Source organism: Rosa rugosa, chromosome 3 (genome assembly GCF_958449725.1).
Source record: "Rosa rugosa chromosome 3, drRosRugo1.1, whole genome shotgun sequence".
Classification (NCBI taxonomy): domain Eukaryota; kingdom Viridiplantae; phylum Streptophyta; class Magnoliopsida; order Rosales; family Rosaceae; genus Rosa; species Rosa rugosa.
This window is the reverse complement of record NC_084822.1, coordinates 35,582,022-35,595,643: the sequence shown is the minus strand read 5'-3', so window position 1 is coordinate 35,595,643 and position 13,622 is coordinate 35,582,022. Positions and strand designations below refer to the sequence as shown.

General features: G+C 43.4%; 1 pseudogene; it reads right to left on the bottom strand.

The window, feature by feature from the left end:
• Window positions 1-9,651: 9,651 nt before the first annotated feature.
• LOC133737641 (peroxiredoxin-2F, mitochondrial-like) overlaps window positions 9,652-13,622 on the bottom strand; it is a 4,836-nt pseudogene continuing 865 nt past the window's right edge.

The following is a 13,622-nucleotide window of genomic DNA, read 5'->3' as shown; positions in this document are numbered from 1 at the left end:
AAAGGAATTAAGATTGGTCCAAATGCACAACGTAGCGGATGAGGTCCGCTGACGATTGCCGGCGTTGCCAGCTGCCCTCAGTGCTAGACTTGGTAACAATGGTTTGAATAATTCCTCGTTTCATTGATAACTGACTGGTCAGTGTTAACAAAAGTGGGGATGTACCCGTTGGGTAGCTTCCCTTAGCTAAATATTGAACAAAAATTTAGCTAAGTCAAGATGCTCCTGGGTAGCGACATGACTATTTGTAGTAATACCGAAGGTGTTCGGTATTCCAAGGGTGGGTCGTAGTGACTCCATCCTTGTCCATTAAGTAGAAGGTGCCTGGGCTAACGACTTCTACTATTTTATATGGACCTTCCCAAGTTGGGCGGAGTTTTGTTGGTGCTGGAATGACTTCCTTCATTACCCAGTCCCCCAGTTGGAGGTTGCGGGCCTTGACTCTGGCGTTGTAGAAACGCGAAACTCGTTGTTTGTTTTGCAGGTTTTGCAAATGGGCCTTGTGTCGTTTTTCCTCTAGGAGGTCCAAATCCAGGTTGATGCCATCGCCGTTGGTCTCTGGGTGGTAGCATTCGACCCGAGCGGTGGGTTGAGCCACCTCGACAGGCAGAACGGCCTCAGTTCCTAACGTCATACAAAAGGGGGTTTCACCAGTGGCGGAGGATGGAGTCGTTCTGATGGCCCATAGCACTTCTGGAAGCTTTTCCGCCCACAGGCCCTTGGCAGTGTCGAGTTTCTTTTTTAGCAGCTTCTTGATTATCTTGTTTGCCGCTTCGACCTGGCCGTTGGTTTGGGGGTGGGCGACAGAGGCAAAGCTCATCCTGGTGCCCAGATTGGCGGTGAACGAAATGAGCTCCTCATTGTTGAACTGTGTGCCGTTGTCTGTAATGATTGTGTGTGGGACACCATAGCGGCAGTAAATGTTTTTCCAGAGGAAGTGAATGACTTTGGCGGTAGTGATGGCCGTCAGTGGCTCTGCCTCTATCCACTTGCTGTTGTAGTCGATAGCGACAATGATGTACTTGAACTGTCCCTTGGCGGTTGGGAATTTTCCCATTAAGTCGAGGCCCCATGTAGAGTGGACCCATGGACCGATGATGACTGAAAGTGGTTCAGCTGGCGCATGCGGGAGATCGGCGAACTGCTGGCATTTGTGGCAAGATCTTGACACCTGCCGGGCGTCCTCACCAAGCGTAGGCCAAAAGTAGCACTGTCGCATTGTACGATTGGCCAGGGATCTGGCGCCCGAGTGGTTTCCGCACTCCCCGCCGTGGATTCCTGCCAACACGACCTTTCCTTCCTCCGGGGTTAAACAGCGGAGGTTGGGGTGAGTGAACCCCTGTCGGTAAAGCTTGTCATTCTGGATATTGTAGCGGGTTGCTCTCCGCTGAATTTGGCGTGCCTTGACCTTATCCTCTGGTAGTGTGCCGCTGCGCTTGTATGCAGTGATCTCGTCCATCCAGCTAGGGTTGATTTCAATGTTGAAGATCTCCGCTAGGGTTTTCGTGATGCTTGGCTTGTCAAGGCATTCCACCTTTGTGTCCGCTAGACTTTGATGTGGCTGGGCGGTTGCCAGTCTTGCCAGGTAATCAGCCTTGGCGTTCTTTTCCCTGGGAATTTGTGTGATGGTGTGAAAGTTGAACTTTTTTAGCAGCGTTTTGACATATCCCAAGTATGCCGCCAGCTGCTGGTCCTTTGCCTGGAAGCTGTCGTTGACCTGGTTAACGACTAATTGAGAGTCGCTGAATATGTTGACGCTGTCAGCCCCCGAGTCAATGGCGAGAAGTAGACCGGCGATCAGTGCCTCGTACTCCGCCACATTGTTTGAAGCTTTGAAGTTGAATTTCAACGCGTACTCCGCGTTCAGTCCCCCGGGTCCTGTTAGAATGACTCCGGCGCCGCTGGCCTTGGCGCTGGCGGATCCGTCCACATGTAGGTTCCAATCCGACTGGAGGGGACCTGCCTCCCCGACGGTTACCACTTCCGCTCCAGGTACCATCTCTACACCGGGTTCAGGTTGACGTTCGGTGAGTTCAGCGATGAAGTCCGCCACTGCCTGGCCCTTTATGGCGGTTCTTGGTTTGTATTCTATGTCGAACTCGCTGAGCTCGATGGCCCACTTGCTGAGGCGCCCCGAGTGTTCAGGGTTCTGCATTACTTGTCTCAGCGGTTGATTTGTTAACACATGGATCGTGTGGGCCTGGAAGTACTGGCGGAGGCGCCTGGCGGCAACGATAAGTGCAAGGGCCAGTTGTTCCAAGGGAGGATACCTTGTCTCCGCTCCGTTCATGCCTCTGCCGGCGTAGAAAACCGGGAGCTCATCTTGGCCTTCCCTTCGGACAATTGCGCAACTTACCGCTGATGCAGATACCGCTAGATATATGAATAGGGTTTCTCCTTGGACAGGGACAGAGAGGAGAGGGACTGCCGCCAGATATTCCTTCAGGCCCTGGAACGCCGCCTGACATTCCGGATTCCAGTCGATGACCTTCTTGTGCGTTGTTTTGAGGAGTTTGAAGAATGGGGCACACTTGTCAGTGAGTCGAGAGATGAATCGAGAAAGGGCGGTTAACTTGCCCTGGAGGCATTGGACGTGCACCTTGTACTCTGGGTCCGCCAAGTCAAGGATGGCCTGGACCTTGTCTGGGTTAGCCTCGATGCCCCGCTCGCTGACAATGTATCCCAGGAATTTGCTAGCGGTGACCGCAAAGAAACATTTTTCCGGGTTGAGGCGCATACCATAGGCCAAGAGAATGGTTACTATGATCCTGAGGTTTGCCACATGTCCGTCGGCCTTTATGCTCTTAACTAGCATGTCGTCTACGTAGACCTCGATGATTTTTCCCAGATGCTCCGCGAACATGGCGTTCATCAACCGCTGGTAAGTGGCACCGGCGTTCTTCAGACCGAAAGGCATGACATTGTAGCAGTAGAGGCCTTTGTCGGTGGTGAAGGTTGTGCATTCCTGGTCGCTGGGGTGCATTTTGATCTAATTGTATCCGGAGAAAGCGTCCATCATGCTGAGGAGCTCATGTCCGGCGGTGGAATCGACCAGCTGATCGATACGGGGTAGCGGGAAACTATCCTTTGGGCATGCCTTGTTGAGGTTATCTTCCTGGGTTGGGCGGTTTCCCTTGTGGTATTGATCCTTCTGCCGCTTGTTCTGGTAGTGACCCTGTGGCCATTCCCTCTTCTTGTCAGTTGGTGATGCGGCGGGTGCCTTATTAACGGTTTCATGACTGGAGGTAGGCTGTGTGGCCTTTGCTGGCGTTACCGGTGGCGGTGGGACTTCTCCATATGTAATGAATTCCGCCTGGGCGTGAATGACCGCCTCACTCATGATATGGTCATATGCCGCATTTGGATGATTGTAGTTGAGGTGATAGAGGAACGGCCCTTTGAGGAGTCCTTGCTTGAAGGCCGCCGATGCCATCGATTTGTCCAGATCGCGGCACTGAGATGCCGCCGCTCGCCACCTTGTGACGAATGCCTTGAGTGACTCATTCTCTCCCTGTTTGACGCTGAACAGCTGACTCGTGTTATGATGTCCGGCGGACAGTAAGATGAACCGGGAGAGGAAGGTATGTGACAGTTCGTTGAATGAGTCGATGGATCCTGGCGGACATTCGAAGAACCAATTCATTGCCTCCCCGTCCAGTGTTTCGTTGAACAAGTGGCACAGAGTGGGGTCGTCAAATCCCTTGTTGTTGGTGACCTTCTTGAAGGTGTCCATATGGACGAAGGGGTCGGTTGTACCGCTGTAATGCGACATTTTCGGAGTTTTTGCGTACGCAGGCCTAATAGCCTGTAGGATTGCAGCGGTGAAGGGCCCTGGTCTGGACGTGAAAAGTGGACTTTGAGTTGATGGCGCGGCGCCCGACTCCGGCCGGACCAGCCTTTGTTCCAACTGCTGCATCCTCTCCAGAATTTGGGCTGTTGCGTCGCCAGTGGGTCCGGCACATGTACTCCGCTGGGTCTGCCTATGCCTTGGCGCAGGCGGACCACCCTCAGTTCTTGCCCTAATTTCCGAGCGGTTGGTGCGTGGTACCGACTCTGCTTCCTGCTCCAACATGAGTTGGGGAATGGGCGGTGGTCCAATCCCCAGTAGTTCAGGGGGGTCCAGCGGGACCTGCATCTGTACAACTGGTTCCGGTCCCAATGCACCAGCGTTGGGATGACTACGCCTTGTACTATGCGAATGCTCGCTTTGTACCGGGTTGGCGGTTCTTTCTAACGTCCTTTTCAGGTCATCAAAACGTGACATCAGCGCAGCCACCTGCTTTTGGGCCTCGATCTTCTCTCTGCGCTCCTCTTCACGTTCTCTGTTTGCCCTGTGAAGGTCTGCCAGTGCCAACTCGTACATGGCGGCGAGGTCCTGGCCTGGTGGGCGGCTGCTGCCTGGATCCGTCTCACCGCCAGGGTTAGTTGGGGTGTTGAATAGTGCGCGGTTAACACCTACCGCTGGATTGGATGGTTGGGGGATGGCGGACTGGTCTGCCTGCTCATGGGCGTTTCCCCCGCTACCGCTAGTCATGGTAGTTGTGATGGGATGACCTCTTGTTCAAGGATTCCCACAGACGGCGCCAATGTTAATGCTCAAAGTCTGGCGGTAGCCAAGCCTTCGTTTAACGCGGGTCCGGCGGGCGGACCGCTACTCTGTATACTTGGTGATTCCTGCTAGCTGCCAAATGAAAGGCAGGGCGTCAGAGGGAGACCGCGCTGGGCGGTCTTCACTTCTCCGATGCCTAAGTCAGTTGATATATATAGGCAGCATAGTAATAAATGAGAGTTAATGCGTAATTTAATGAAGGGAGAAGAGAGGACCTTTTATAGGTGAGGAGAGGTCTGATCTTCTCCTTGTTTTCGATGTGGGACTGATGTGCTTCAGTTCCCAGTTTCAGTAGCTTCTGATGCCGTCTTGGCAGAGTGCGTGGCGGCGCGTCAGCGGTGATCCTGGGGAACTCTTGTGCTCCGGCCGTGGCCCGCCTGGCTGCCTATCTGTGGGTTACTCCTTTGATGATAGTTGGTACCTCTGGCGGTACGATGAGTGTGTCTGATTATAGCTAATTATGCTTTGCAACGTACATGTAGGTACACTTGATAAAGCTGCTGATAGAGGAAGACTAGCTAACTGGCAATTATTCCTTAACCAATATGATTATAATGTTGAATTAATTGCAGGAAACAAGAACTATCTTCCAGACGCCTTAACAAGAGAATTAGCCATGGTCAGCAAAAGAAATGATGACGACGACGAAGGTCGCAATCCCAGAAGCAGAAAAGCTGGGAAAGAACATGAAACTAATGAGGATCCCAAAGAAAAAATCCTCAAGAGATTCCTGCTAAGTCCAAGAGGCTTAGCCACAACTGATCAATCCCAGGGTAAAGGATTGACTAGCCCGTCTCAAACGGCAGACGGTAAAGGCTCATCAAGACCGTTGACGGCTGTTGCTTTGCCAAAAAGCAAACCTACTCCAACTGGAGTAATTAATGTTTTTAATTATGAACTTCGAACTTTTGACACTCCTGTGTTCAGAACTGGCAGGAGACTCGCTTACCATCAGAAGGCAATTCTGGATAATCTTTTATTTGCCTTCCAAGAAAGAAGCAGTGGTCTAATGTTCCCAGCCCTCTTTGCCTTAGCTGAAGAACTTTATGAAAATGGCAGGCCACAGTTCGAAGAACTACAGCAGAGTGCTGTCAAGAAAGAAAAAAATAACTTCCTTGAAAGCCCAGAAAGTGCTAGGGTCCCTCTCATGGCACTCACTGAAGCAGACTGGCATAAATTCCACAATCTAATAGGAAGGCACAATTCAGAAGACCTAGTTCCTCCAACCCTCTTCATCATCGCGGGACCATATGTTGGAAGATACCTGGTAAACGTTCAGAGTGAACATCCACAAGAACACAAGCTTTGGCTTGTTGAAAATGGTTTTGTCCATAATCTGTGGACCAAAACTAATGATGATCTAAAAGGTTTGCCGCCCATCATCGTCAATACAGTCAAGAATGTTAGAAAAACTGACTGTACGCTTCGACTGAAGTTTAGATCCACTCCTCCAGAATGGATCCAGCAAGCAAATGGGGAAATCGAATACATTGCTCCATATCACTATGTGAGAATTATTCCAAGACAATATCTACAACCTGCTTGTGTTGGATACAATGGCCAACCAAACTCTAGCATCCCATGGATGAAGGCCATGGCTCTGGAATACATGAAAAAGATCATCTCTGAAGACCTCAGCAATACCTTCCTGGCAGCAGGAGAAAAGACTATTATCACTGCTTACGATCATCCTGACGTAGTCAGCAGTGACCTATTCCTATCTCTCACCAGAAAAGAGATAGACTCAACAATGGCCTGCATGTAGTGGGTGGACAAACTTGAAAACGGCAACCACTACAAGATGTATGTCGACACAGATGTTGAAGACAATGCTACAACAGTCAGAATGGTCCAGGCAGACAACAACTCCTTTGTCTTTGGCCACAACTCGGAGACTGACGACAACATGTAGCAGCTGGTGAAGAAAAAAGCACCAAAACAAAAAAGCAACTGTTCCCTTTTTCAAAAAGATACTTTTGCTTTTCAGAAAAGAAGAAGGTGAAAAACATTTCACCCAGATACGTTTGCTTTTCCCTGACCGACCTCCATCATCAGGAGCACTCAGAAAAGCAGAAGATCACGGAGTTGTTCTGTACATTTTGTGTTTTGAATTCCAGTTTGAGTTCCGCTCTCTATATAAAGAGCTTTAGTTTCATTTGTAAGGCATTAGAAAAACGGAAAGATCAATCCGATATAGCCATAGTAGTGTGCTTCCTTTCCTATCTAGAAGTGAAGTAGTGTGCTTTAGTACAAGTAAGTACCTGTTCTCATTCTTATGAATAGCTAAACAGCTTTTGCTGTTTACCTGAGAATGAGGCTCTGAATGTTTAACATGTATATTATTTGAATAAATGAATTCATGTGGTTACTCATCGACCTCTTCAACAAGTATCGTTGTCATAATATAGTTATCTTTATCTTTATCTTTATCATTGTCATTATATAGTTATCTTCATCTTTAGGTCACTATCTAAATGTCTGCATCTTGTAGAAATCTAAGGTTCTGATTGTACTATTTAACCGAAAAAACCAGTTTTAAATCCAAAACTAAGACAAGCAGCAGTGATTCCGCCTGTTAAAGTATCCGTTAGGCAAGAGGCCGTTAGGAGAAAAACTTGGGCATGTTGAAGGCTAGTTTTGTTTTGTTTTGTCGTTTAAAATGAAATTTTTTTTAGTCAAAAAGTATTAGCAAAACCACAGGTTAATATAGGATACAAATGACATTTAGATAAAGACTTATCCCTGTTGGGGAAGTCTAAGGTGTGTTGATGTTTGTCATACATCAACTTTTTAATAAATATATATTAAATTAAATTAGTTGGTGAAACCTGTTGTACAGGTCAACAGGTTATCCACTTATAATTTGACATGTGTATTTTAAAAAAAAAAAAATTACCATACTAAGTACTCATTAATTATTTTATACGTAAATCGTTCAAAATTTTGTAATAAAGATTGTAAATATAGTAATTACTTCAATTACAACTATAAGTATCACTAAATACGTAAAATATGGTGGTTTGTTGTAAAGTATCTCATCGATGATATAATTTACAAAAAATAGGACTCTAGTTACACAAAGAACAACTGGATTATAAGAATAAGGACTTGAGAAGTTTTAGGTCTAATATGATTATTTACCATATCGACAAAACATTTGTTGTAACATTGGTAAAGTGATCGTTTGTTTTGTAAATGGAATCATATTTCAAGTAATTATCATAAAAACGACCAGAATTACCACTTTACACCTCAATTGTTGTCATTTATAGTAAAATGTGTTGTCAAACGAGTAATTATCTCATGGATGATGAGATTTACACAAGAAAAGTATTAGTTACAAAATAGAGAACTTTATTACACAATTAAGGACTCGCGCCTCATTTACTGTATATACATAAAGTTTTACCACTTTAACAGCAATTGGTTGTCACATTAGTAAAATGGTTCTCAAACTTGTAATATAAAAAATTACCACAACTAAGAGCTTGATTACTACTTCTACAACAATTTATTGTCTCATTAGTAAAATGATTCTCAAACTTGTAATTTTGAAGAATTACCACAAATACAACCTTGATTACTACTTTGTACCTCAATTGTCGTAAAATCAGGAGAAAAAAGTTGTCAAATAAGTAAATAACTCCTAAAGGATAGTAGTTACAAAATAGACAACCTCATTACATCATAAAGGACTCACCACAAATTTACTTAAATAAAATTCATATTACCAGTATAGCAACACATTCGTTGTTTTATTAGTAAAGTGGTTCTGAAAAATTGTAATAGTGAAGTATTAACACTTATTACAACTAGATTACCACATTTTACCACAATTCGTTGTTTTATTGGTAAAACAGTTCTGAAACTTGTAATAGTAAAATATTAACACTAATTACAACTTGATTTCCACTTTTTACCATAATTCATTCTGTCATCAATTTTATGACTTAGGTTTCCTTTCCCTTTCTTTCATCTTCCTTCTTCTTCCATAGTTGAAATTCTGTAAACCCTAACCCCTCAACCTAACCCTAAACTCTAAATTTTCCAAAATTTTTCGAAACCGTAAACCCTAACCCCTAAAATTTTATATATTCATTATTAAGATCCTCCTCGGCGAGATATTCCCACCTAGATAAGATATCTGCTCCTCGATAAGGTATTTCTTCCTCGACAATATATCTGCTCCTCGATAAGATATTTCTTCATCGACAATATATCTGCTCCTCGATAAGATATTTCTTCCTCGACGAGATATCTCCTTCCCAACGACATCTCTTCCTCAACAAGATATCTCTTTCCGACGAGATATCTCTTCCCAATGACATATCCCCTCCTCGACAATATAGATATCTGCTTCTTGATAAGATATTTGTTCCACGACGATATATCATCGAGATTATTGAAGACGGCGACGACGATGCCGATGGAGAGCTAGATGTAGTTCTTGGCCTCCTCGAGCTTTTCAAGGGAGCGCGTGAGGATGGAGACTTTGGCACCCTCGGAGGCAGCACGGTGGGCAAGGGCGAGGCTGATGCCGTTGGATATGCCGGTGATTATTATTTTGATACCCTCCGTTTGGATTGTTCGCAATATCTCAAAGGCTTCCTAGGCTCAGACATTGTTGTTTTGTCTTTGTAACACTATTGACATCGTTTTCCTTCTAAATACTTCTAGGTGAGCCAAGTTTTTAGTACCACATACATCACCGCTTATGTGGTAGCTAACGTAGCACATAAAACCTAACCTATTTATTGATGAAATTCTCTTATAGGTTAGGCTTTGGTGCTACGTACATCAGCTTCATTGTTAAAACTCAAAAGTTTCATTTGGCCAGTATGTAAATTGTCACCAAGACAGTTGCACGGGAAACCTTGGTAGCATGGTAAAAACTCAACTTCATAAGTTTATTTGGAAGCATCATATTTTGAAGAAGCACAAATACAGTCCAGGAGTAATTTTTAGCATACAAGATGTTCAAGTTATTAGTACATGATGTAAACAGATGACATGTCTCATAAGCATTCATGTAAACTGTCTCTCTAGATCTGTCCCAAAATGACATCTCCACCAGAGACCTTGATGGCTGATGGGGCTTCCTCATCATTTAGAACTTTAACCTTCCCGTCAACTACATATGCCGACCATCTGCAGAAAGAGAGCAACAATGTCTTCAAGACTGACAAACTTCTGGATATAGTAAATCACAAATAGACTGAAAATAAAACTGACCGAGGGTGGCTCTATCCCATTAATAGTAGGGAAAAGAGGATAAGGAGGGAATTTTTCAATAAATTATGGATAGAACGATTCCAAGACCATCTAATGCAACCAAGTTCTAACAACAAACGAACCGGACTAGTTATTTTACCTCTGAGAGCGAGGTCCAAGCAAAGCAACAGAAAGTCCAAGCTTTTGTGGAAGCTCCCATGAAAGTCCCCGTAGAACTCAATCTATTAACGAAAGATTCAACGAAGTCAAACGATGCTGCTCTAGTTTAAACGGAAGCAATAAATTAACTCATGCATCAGAGGAAAAATTGAATCGCACCATTGCTACACTTTGGAAGAGTTGTGCGTTATGTACAAGTTATGTTATTTCCTTAATTTACTTTACAGTGACGAACAAAATTTGAAACATGAACAGAAACTATGAACACGCAAAAGCTAATAGCTTTAGGACTCAAGTTATACCTTCAAGAGTGACCGGTAATATAATTCAATACCCTGCCAAATACCTTTTTTTTTTTTTTTTTTTTTTTTGAGAATGTGCAAAATAAGATTTTGGAACTTTGTATGGAAGGAAAAACTGAATCACACTATTGCTACACTTTGAATTGCTCATTATGGACGAGTTACCTTATTTCCTAAGTACTTAACACAAATTTAAAAAAAATTAATTATAAAAAAGTACATATAGAGGAAAACTAATCATCTAGAACTCATTCAATCTCAAGTCTTCCTCGTAATATAATTCTCACTACAATGCAATATACGAGTTTGAAATTGAATGATCCAATAGTGGCTACACTTGTACAGTAAATAATTCAGACATCAACTTAACTACTTTTCCAACTAAAATAAACAGTGAATAGAGAGTATAAGGGAATTCATATTAGTACAAAAGCAGCATAGGATTGCAAATTGAGAAAACATATTTATCTCTGCAAATCAGAAGAGATGGAACAACAGTTAAATATTCACTTACGGAATCTTTAGCTTGAAGTATCTGCCCATCTATTCAAAACAAACGGATCATTAACCGCTACACAAATCACAGAATCAATCCCTTTATATAGCCTTAAACTTATCAATGTTGTTCTTGTAACTAGGCACATGCTGCTGGAAACAAAAGTCCGTATACGCACCCTGACATACGCAAATAACAATACCTATTTATATAAATCCCTTGCAAACTTAAAACACTCACGGATTCAATGTTTCTTATTCATGTTCATCTAATATTTCATTTTGTCACTAAACCTCACGAAAAACATAAACCATTACACTAGAGAGGGAGAGAGAGCAACTTACAGGGAGGCCAAAGATGACGACTTTCTTGTCCTGAAAACACAAAATTCACCAAAATTGAGTGCCCAAAATGATGAGAATTACATGTAAAGAAAGTTAATGGAGAAGAAAGACAAAAGGGTCGACGACCTTGAAAAATGTCTTTGAGAGGAGTGGTGGCGAACTTGGAGGAGACGTCGCTGTCCCAGCTCCGAGCTTTCTGGAGGGAAACATCCGGTACGGCGGAGACTAGCACCGTCCCGACTGTGACCACCGCGTAGGCTCGTGAGGAGGCTCCGATTGGATGATCTCTGACGGCCAATTTAGGGTTTTCCCCAAGCAAATACGTAAATTTGTTGCAGAACAAAAACTGAACGGCTTTTCTCAGCGCACTTCCTCCTCCCTCTGTCTTCTCCTCTTCAATTTAGGGTTTTCTGAAAGTCGCTCAAAGTTTATTAGTACTATGATATTGAGAATTTAGCTAAAAATAAAAAAGATTATACAGGCTAACGGATGAGCAGGTAACAACAATCAAATATTCTAAACCGTTAGATTTATTCCACATTTTAATTATATCCGATGGCTTAAAATATTCAAAAAAGTTAGTGTATGTCATACATTAACATACACTAGAATTTTCCATCCCTGTTAAGTCTTTTCTTAAAAGTAACAGTGTAATACATAAGTGTTGGGTAGTTGGGAAAAATACTGGTGCTTTTTGGGTATACGGGAAAAACCCATTTTATTTATGTATTTATTTATTATAAATACAAATAGATGTGGTAAATAATATTATAATTTAATTGAGTAATTACATTCAGAACCCTAAAACCATTATCAAATAGTATGATAATGTATAATTTTTTTTAAATTTATAATAATATGAATGGGTAATTGGGAATCGGTGTACAGCTCATCCTAACTTCCTAAGGACCCATCTTATCTCTATGCCACATTGGTCAACGTTATCAAACTATATGTGTACAGCTCATCCTAACTTCCTAAGGACCCAAACCTTATCTCTATGGCACATTGGTCAATGTTATCAAACTATATGCACATCAAAATTAAAACAACCCATATCCCAAGAAAAGTCATCATCTTCTCTAAGAGCAAGTCCACTGGTAAGTTCTTGACTGGGCATAGTCAAGAAAAATCTGACTATATGACCTTGAGATGGATTCTGATGCTTCCACCGGAGTTTTTTTGACTGGGCAAGGTTTTGCCTTTCATGACTACAGCCAAAGAAATAGTCAATTCCATGACTATTTTCTTGCCCGACCAAGCCGACATGCCACACAAGCCCAGCTCTTCACGTGGCTGACGTGATGAGGAGCTCAGCAAACGAAGACGCGCCAAGGGAGGGAAGTGGACGACAGCTTGATGACGCGTGGCGCTGAGCTGCTGGTAGGGACGCCATTTTTGTCGCGTAGCGCCAATGGGAGGGACGTGGCAGTCATCTATTGGGCTTTTGGAATTTTAAAACCAACGGTCAATTAATCTTGGCCGTTGGTTGCAATTGATGTGAAGATCTGATGGTATATAATTAATATGTATGATTATATAGGTAAAAGTTTAAAAAATGAACAGTAATAATGAACAGTGAAAACGACGATGAACAGTGGAAAAAGTGAACAATGTTGACCGGGCAAGGAAAAAAACGGGTGCAAACCTATGTCCAGTGGCAGTGAATAGTAACTTGACTGGTCGAATTCTTGACTTCTCGACTTTGCCTTTTCTTGACTACGGGTGCACTTGCTCTAATCTCTACTTTCTGCGTTTCTCTCCTCTCTCTCTCTTTGTCTCTCTCTTCAGCCCTTCTTCACTTCTGGATTGCGATGACCCTTCTTTCTTCTTTCTTTCTCAATGGGGTCATCGAGTCTCCTTCTCTCTTTACCAGATAAACAAAAAAACCAAAAATCAGAAAAAGAAAAACAAGAGGCAGCGAGAGTCGAGGAAAGAGAGATAACATTCCGGCTGTTTAGAATCGGTGTTGGAAAAGAGAGGAATAGGAGAGAGGCTGCAAGAGAAGAGAAGAGAGAGATGGGGTTCGAATGACCAGACCGCCCAGTCAATTTGCGTAGCCGCCCAGGCTGCCTAGGCGGCCGCCTAAGTCCAATCCGCCTAAGGCCTCCGTTTAGCCATTACTCTCCTCCGTTTAGCCATTACTCTCCGGCCGCCTAAGAACACTGATATATTGTAAATTGGGACGGCCAGTGGAATGTTGTAATTCTGAAAGTAAGACTATTTTACTTGACTACCTTGATCAAGTCAAATTGTATGATCTTATTACTGTCGTCCATTTGAAATATTGGAATGGCATTTGAAAATGTCGGACTAGGGACTCCAGTTATCCAAAATTTGAAAGGTGGTGGTGTTGGCCTAGGAAAGCGAATGGAGCCAAAGCTTTGATATTTCAGAGAGGGGATTCTAGACTCTCCTCAGTGAGTGATTTTTTATGCATGTATTTCTATGGAAATTATTGATGCATGAAAATCTATTTT